Here is an 8172-nt window from a genome sequence, read left to right on the forward strand (position 1 = left end):
CTCCTGAAAGCTTGCATGTTCCCCCTTTTTATCTTGTTCAAGAGCTGGGCTTGGCTTCTGGAGTTCATAGATCATTGGGCTGAATTAATCACTTTGGTATGCCTGGCATAAAGCCATATTTTCCATGCTGCTCATCACTGAAGATATCTAACATAAAGCCCTGGCAACCTGCAGACTTGCAAAACCAAAGAGAGTTTTCTAACCCTGTATTTTACAACACCGGAGGTCCCCTAAGGCATCGCTTTTAACTTCATATGAACAAACCAGCGGCTTTTTTCCTCTTCTGAAACTGATGGGAATGGAATTGCCACATGAGGTCAGTGGGAGCTCCTGAGGCAGCTCCTTTGACAATGATGCTCAATTATGCTCATTTTTGCCATTCCATTTGTGTTGCTGCTTTGAGCACACCACCACCCATCATGAAGTCAGTGGAGGTGCAAGTGAGGACAAGTGTACTCATGTTTGTCTTTAGGAGGAACAGGAGGTGCTCTCATCCTGCAGTCTTGACCTGGGGAAATCCCATGGAAAGCAAGTGGGAAAGTCAAGTGTCAGTTGTTCCAGGGTCCCTCAAAACCGTTCTTCCTAAACTCAACATCAAGGGGGTAATATCTCATGTGAAACCTTCCCCTCTTCTAGATAATGGGATGAGGAGGGAACCCCCACCACTTCTCTAAAATATCTGCCTTACTCCCAGGCCCAGGATGAGAGCTCTCACTGCCAGAGGTGCCACCACACAGCTTCCCACATCCTGCACCTCCTTACCTGTGCTATTGTTGTTACCACCATCTCTTTTGCATTGGCTCTATAGAGAGCCATATGGTGGGAAGGAGCTCACACAGGCATTCACACAACGCTCATGAGAACTTAGCCACTTCTTCTGGCCATATTACAAGGCAGGGAGAGGGTGGGCAGCTGCTCCTAAGAGCCCGTCGGCCACTGTTTTGCTGTAGTAAATGCCATGGTGGACAAGCAGCTGATGATGGGCCAGTGTGGTGTAGTGGCTAGCGTGTCAGACTGGGAGTTGGGAGATCTGGGTTCTAGTCCCCACTCGGCCATGGAAACCCACTGGGTGACTTTGGGCCAGTCACAGACTCTCAGCCTAACCCACCTCACAGGGTTGTTGTTGTGAGGATAAAGTGCAGAGGAGGAGGATTATGTATGCTGCCTTGGGTTACTTGCAGGAAAAAAAGGCGAGATATAACTGCAATAATAAATAAATAAATAAATAAATAAATAAATAAAATGGGGTTCTCCAAAGCTCTCGCTGGAGGTGGTGGCAGGGGCAGCACAATTTGCTGCTGCTCCACAGTCAAATGCCTCACCTTGCTTCATGGGTGGGATAGTCCTGCTTACTCCTAAGCGCTGAAGTCTCTGCCTCTCCTACCAAACACATATATATCAATTTGCTTTGTCCCCGGAGACCCTTTCCCTCCAGCGTTCCTCCTTAGATGAACCACATGAAAACTGTGCAAGGGATAGGTGGAAAATTCATCCTGTCCACATTTTTATGTGTATTCACCAAATTTGTATCCCGCAAACCAACAAGTAACCTGGAACGAAGATGTGCACCAAAATTTGCACTTTTCCAAATTTTGCACTCTAAACATGCAAAGATTCAGGAAAAGGTCCACCAAAATCCATGCACTAGGAGATATGTGCACAAAAATGCACATATTCATGAAAATAATGTACAGACACACATTTAATCTAGGGGGGAGAAATGAGTTTGTTGTGGGGAAATTTGTAACAGAAGCATTTGGAAGTGTTTGCATATACAAACGCTGACAAAATTTAAGCATGGGAGCACCCTTAAGTGGCAGCCATGTGCTAATTTGTAGGGATGAGCAAGTATTTTGTTTCTACTCACAAAACATGCAGACATGCTCTGTTTACAACCCCAAATGCAACTGTGAGTAGGAGAACATGCTCTCCAAAAATGTTCAAAAATTCTAAAATATGTGCTCTCAATTGAAAAAAACAACAACTCATGTTTTGCTGAAAAAAGTTTGAAACTGCATTTTTTTTTTTAAAAAAATGTGCAGTTTCTCACTTTAGTGTGTGTGTGGAAATTTGTGCAACTTTGGAAATTTCTTGCGTAATGTTCAAGTTCAATCACATTCATTGTTGTGCTATTTTCCCATGTGCAAATTGAACAGCAGTCGTAAACACAAACACAAATCAAAGTGAGATGAACATCAGGTGATATTTGCAGATCCTTGGGGGAGTTGAATATGGCTTGTTTGATGAAATCTACTAATCTACTGGTAAGCATAAACATTTTTAAAACATTTTTGTAATGTCTCAGTAACTAGTAATTAATTGTGAAGGTCTAAGAAACAATCATTGCATTCCCCAAAACATTGTACTGCATTTATTATACTTAATAACCAAATTATCTATACTAATAAAAGAGGACATGTGAACCTGTCAGATCCATAATGCCAAACCTATGAAACCTAGGCCTCAGCTTGACCTACGGGTCTAGTGTGATGGAGGGGTGAGGATCTCGTGATATTTTTATCGTAAGATCTCCCCCTCTGTTTACACGCGGCGCACGACAGCCTCGGAGGGAGAGGACATCACGCCCGCCATTTTGTTTTGTTTTTTTCTTAAAGGAGACAAGTGCATGAGCGCTCATGTGCAAAATGTGAGGTTTTTTATTTTTAACAATTTTTTCCACTCCCCCCCCCCCCAATGCACAGTTCCTGGCTCCATGCGAGTAACCATGAGGAGCCAGGGCAAACTGCTATGCCCGCCCACATGTTCTGCGGTCTCGGGATCATCCAGAGACCACAGAAAAAGTGGGCTGAAAGGATAGGTCGATATCCTGGGGAAAGGGAGGGATCATCCCTCCCTGGTCCTGGGATCCCGTGCGTCATGTGGTCACACAGGGATGATCCCAGGGATCGCCCCGGGATATAGCCCCATCTAGCTATGGCCCTAGATACAGAAACTTGGATCACATACTGGGGGGATCCTAGCGATGTGCACCTCAGGATTGTTTTGTTTTAAAAATGCATTAATTTGTTTTAATAAATGTAAATGTCTTTGTATTTAAAGTCTACATACCTATAACAGCAGTACCATTCAGATTGTATGATAAGCATAATCCACATGAATTAAGAGCATCAGTCAGGTATGTTGAATCTAAATTTACGATGCAACTGTACCACTTAACCAAGGTTTAGAGGAGCTTTATAGTTCATGGCTACATAGCTTGGGCAATGCTTTATCCAACTGAATCAACCCTTTTGGACACATCCTTTCCTACTAAGAGCTTCAGACTGTTTGGGGGATACATGGGTGCTTGTTCTTCAGTAAGATCATTTAGAGTTTAAAACTCTTTAAAATTCAACTAATGAGACTTAATCTCATTTCTGAATAGGGATGTGCAGAATGTGTAAAATTCATTCTGTCTGTGTTTCATGGATTGTCAGGCACTTTTCATTCTGTCATCCACCCATCAACAGAATCAGATTTTATTTTATTTTTACTTTCTGAATTCACACAAATAGGAATGGGTGCAAATTTGCATGTGAAAAAAATGTACGATTTCCCCCAAATGTGCAAATTCCACCAACATGTGTATTTTCACACTTCTGCCCATGGGGAAAATGTATACTTTTGGGGAAATTTTTTTTTAATGCTTATTTTTCTATGATAAAATTTGTGCAAATTTCCTGAAGGTTAGAAAAAATGGTCCTCAAGTTCACTGAATCCACTAGACAGGAGAAAAGCTGGCCTGCTGTGGAATCCATGGGACAGATTCATAAAAATCCAGATTCATTTGGTTCTGTTCTGGGTTTCTCCAATGTTTCTACTTCTGATTAGTTTTGCTGCAGTTTCAGTTACATGTATCTTCTGTAGGTTGATATCACCTTCTTTGGACTTTGCATTGTCCTCTTGCAGATGTGATGTTTCTTTCAATGTCACCACATTAGTCCTACCACTTTTTACGGATATGACAATATTGTCCCCATAGTGCTATATGTTTGTGTTCGTTCTGTCTTCTAGTATGGATCACCATCTTCAAGGAAAGAACCCCATCAATGATATGAGTTCTGCAACACTCAGCTGTTCTTCCTCGTTTGCTTCTAAGAAACTACATGTCCTCAGAAATGCTACACGCTGCTGTTCGTTACTTGGGTGCCCCACATTCAACTTTAGAATCTGGTCACTCTAGTATAGCTCCTGCAGCTTTAACTGTTGAGATGGAGAGGGCATTTCACCAGGTGCTGCATGCATCTAGGCTGCCCATACCCTCCGGAAAATTCCGGAAACCTCCTGGGAGAGCTGGGGGTCCAGAGGAACCGGACTTAGGGCCCAAAATACCGGGGTTGTGGTTACTGGGCCCGCAGAAACCACAACCCCAACTTACTGGGCCTAAATTTCCCCGGCGAGTGGCGGCGGCCATCTTGAATCTCGCCCAAACTCATGCGAGATCTCGGCAGCTGGCTGGGAACTCTGCAAGACCCAGCCAACAGCTGAGATCTCACGTGAGTTCAGGCAAGATTCAAGATGGCTGCTGCGAGGGGTGGGCAGTGAGAGCAAGGTGAGTGGTTGGGGGCTGTGTGCAGGAATTTCCAGCAACGCAGCCTCCACCCCCCCACCCCCCAGCGCAGAGGAAGAAGCAGAAGAAGTAGAAGAAGAAGAAGAAGCAAGCAAGCAAGCAAGCAAGCAAGAAGAAGAAGAAGAAGAAGAAGCAAGAAGAAGCAAAAGAAAGCAAGCAGCAGCAGGAGGAGGAGATAGAGTAGGAGGTAAGACTGAGGTTTGTGTGTTTGTGTGTGAGAGAGAATGTGGGGGTGCATGGGGTCTTTGAGTGAATGCATGTGTGCATGCTTGTGTGCATGTGTGTTTTTGGAGTGAGTGATGCTGAGTGTGTGTGTGCACGCATACACACGTGTGCTTGCAATGTGAGTGTATGGATGTCTGAATAGGATGCCTGGTTGTTTGATTGAATGAATGCATGTGCATATTTGTAGTGGGGGTGGCTCTAGTTTTCTGTGAGTTGGGGGGATGATTTGGAGGTGATGTTCCTATTAAATAATGCATTTTAGACCCATAGACTTCCTTTCCAATTTGTTTACTATAATTGGCATGATATATATTTTGTAACAGTGGCTGACAATTGTTCATCCTTCTTAAAGAAACTTTTAAAAAATTAACAGGGTTGCTATTATCATCATTATCATCATCATCATCATCATCATCATCATCATCTATCTCTCTTTTCTTACTTGTGGTGGTTTTTCTAGATGAACATGATGGGTTTTGCCAAGTCATGTTGCCTTTTACTGATTCAGAAATGTCCTGACTATTGAACATGTTTTAAGTATGACTGCTTTCTGGATGTTGGCGTGCATGTATTTTGGTAGGCCTAATTTTTGAAGGTTTTCTGTAAAAACAACCATGATGTCATGCTGGTGACTGATGTGTCTAACAAATAATTGTAAGTTTTTCCTGTTGCCATAGTTCTTTAACTTCCATATCCAGTGGTGTATATTTTTCTTTTCTGCAACATTTTTGTCATTAGGTATTGCAATTTCAATGTAGGTGTGTTTTTCTCTGTTGTTTTTGACTGTTATGTCTGGTTGAAGTTGAAACAAGCTAAGACAAGCTTTAATCCATTTTGTTCCATGGCTAATGTTTGCAGGCTAATAGTAGTTTATACTCTTTCTGAATGCTTGGTTGTTTGGTTGTTGTATACTTGTCAACTGCTTCATTTGTTCAGTGGTAGCAGTATGCAGTAAGGTGATGGGGAAACAGTGTTAAATGTTAGGAAAGGGTTAGACTATGGTCATCCAGTGAAGGATTTGCAGTCAGAAAAGATATTTGAGGGAAGGGAAGACTGTATCACACACAGGGCTCATCTACACCAAGCAGAATATTCCACTTTGAAAGCAGTATAGAAAAGCCAGGAGCCACACTACTGCTTTATAGCAGTATTGAAGTGTACTGACAACTGTTGGGGCCCGTGACACATACCATATACCACTTTCATAACACTTCCATAGTGTTATATCCTGCTTGGTGTAGATGTGTCATGGGCCCCAACAGTTGTCAGTGCACTTCAGTACCACTATAAAGCAGTAGTGTAGCTCCTGCAGTGCAGTTGAATACCTCTATAAAGTAATAGTGTGGCTCCTGCCTTTTATATACCGCTTTCATAGTGGAATACCCTGCTTGGTGTAGCTGAGCACACAGTATAGCAAAAGCTTCAATGTACAGCAAAAGCTACAGAAGTAGGAATGAGTGAAGTTAATTTCAGATACATTGAATGTCTCACTTATACTTTATTCCAATGATTTTAATGCAGACTAGAGCCAGTTTAAAAGAAATTCAAATCAACAGAGTTTATTCCTGCTCTTATACACGTCTTCAGAGAAGGCTGTCTAACACTGTTTAACTAAAAACACTTCCCAATATGGGGTGGTACCTTTTCATTACCCTTTCTATTTTAATGTAATACACTTTATTCTTTTCATTTTTACGGTATGGGGCCTCTGACTCCTCAGACTCAGCATGTTTTAATACAACTCTGGATGGGTCTGTATCATGGTGAGCCTTTGAGGGAGTCTATGGCCTAATCTACACCCAGCAAGATATTGCACTGTGAAAGCGGCATATAAAAGGCTGGAGCCACACTAGTGGTTTATCGCACTATTGAAGTGCACTGACAACTGACATGTACCGTATACCACTTTCATAGTGCAATATCCTGCTTGGTGTAGATTAGGCTTGTGTCATGTTTGCATATGCGCAAGAGGGAGACGCTGTATGGAAAAGGAGGGTGGCGGTCATTATATCCACCAATTGCCTCACAATCACTTTTGTGTGATGTTTTACTCATGTGCACCTATGCTCTGGTACATGTGGAAGATCCCTAAAGCATCTGCTTCACTTCAGAAACAGGGGGAGGGGGAGTCATTAAGAGCTTCAAATTCCAGGAATTTTGGAAAAGGAGGATTTTTTGGGAAATATCTCCACTCGCTATTTCTTTTGGTCAAAACTCCCCCTACTCCAGTGCATTGTCTGTGTTCACTATTCCACATAATCACCATCAGGGGACTCTGTTCTTCTTTGCATGGCATGAAAATGGTTCTCGAATAGGGCATTTCCATTGCTAATTATGATGTTACCGCATTGTACTTTACTAGGCCCTGGGGCAATTAGCTGAACCAGAACAGCCATTTTCACGAGGAAACACCCCTCTGTTTCTCAGCATGTAAAATCACTTTTTAAAATTTCCTCTGAGGGCCTCACGTGCTTCCTCTGGCCCAACCCTGTTTCACCCGACCACCAATTGTTTGATGGTTGCCTGGCTGTTTTTAAAAAACCCTCCTAAGCCTTAGTTACTGGCAGTTTGGGATGTATGAATCCACCTGTGACCAGTCCCAGGGATGTCCATCACGGGGAAATCCCTCTTGGGGCTCAACACATTTCTCTGTAGCTCTCCCACCGTCTAAGCTTGCAGATTTGGGGTAAACTTCTTTCTGTAAAAATGGCAAGAGATGCCATTTGTAGCTGCAATTGGTGTATCTTGGGCAAATTACAGCTGTAATTAGTGTATTTTGAGCAAATTGCAGCTGTGCAGTGCTTAGTTATGCATAAACTGAAATTTGTGTATCTTGCCATTTTTACAGAAATTTCCTAAAAAAAAAAAAAAAAAAGCAGGCATAGATTGCAGAGGGGACCACCTGCTATAATTTTCTGTTATCATTGCTACTATGGTCTGTATCATTTGTTCAGCAGTACAAATCTCAGCCTTTTCTCTCAGTTTGGTTCTTTTATATGAATTCTCTCCCTCTGAGTTTGTAAGAATTTGGGCTGTCAAGGAGACATCTTGTTTTATTGTTGTGGTTGGAACGGCCTTTGTGCCATATACAAATAAAATGTATTGCAAAGATATTTGGCTGAAATCTGCACCACCCTCCCTCTCTCCTTGTCGGGGCCAACACTGGCAGGGACAACCAATCTGTTGCAGATTTCGCAGGCTGGATTCATAGGAAATTCATTGAGGATTTCTTCAGCATCCCTACTGGCAGTAATGTCTTTAAAAAGCTACACTATGCAGAGGGTGGGTGGGTTGTTTTTTGACCACACTGCTTTTGCCTTTGGTTCTCTCCTCATTGCCCCAGGCCCTGCCCATTACTAGAAAGCACCTCCCAAGAA

Source organism: Elgaria multicarinata, chromosome 3, assembly GCF_023053635.1.
Source record: "Elgaria multicarinata webbii isolate HBS135686 ecotype San Diego chromosome 3, rElgMul1.1.pri, whole genome shotgun sequence".
NCBI classification, from domain to species: domain Eukaryota; kingdom Metazoa; phylum Chordata; class Lepidosauria; order Squamata; family Anguidae; genus Elgaria; species Elgaria multicarinata.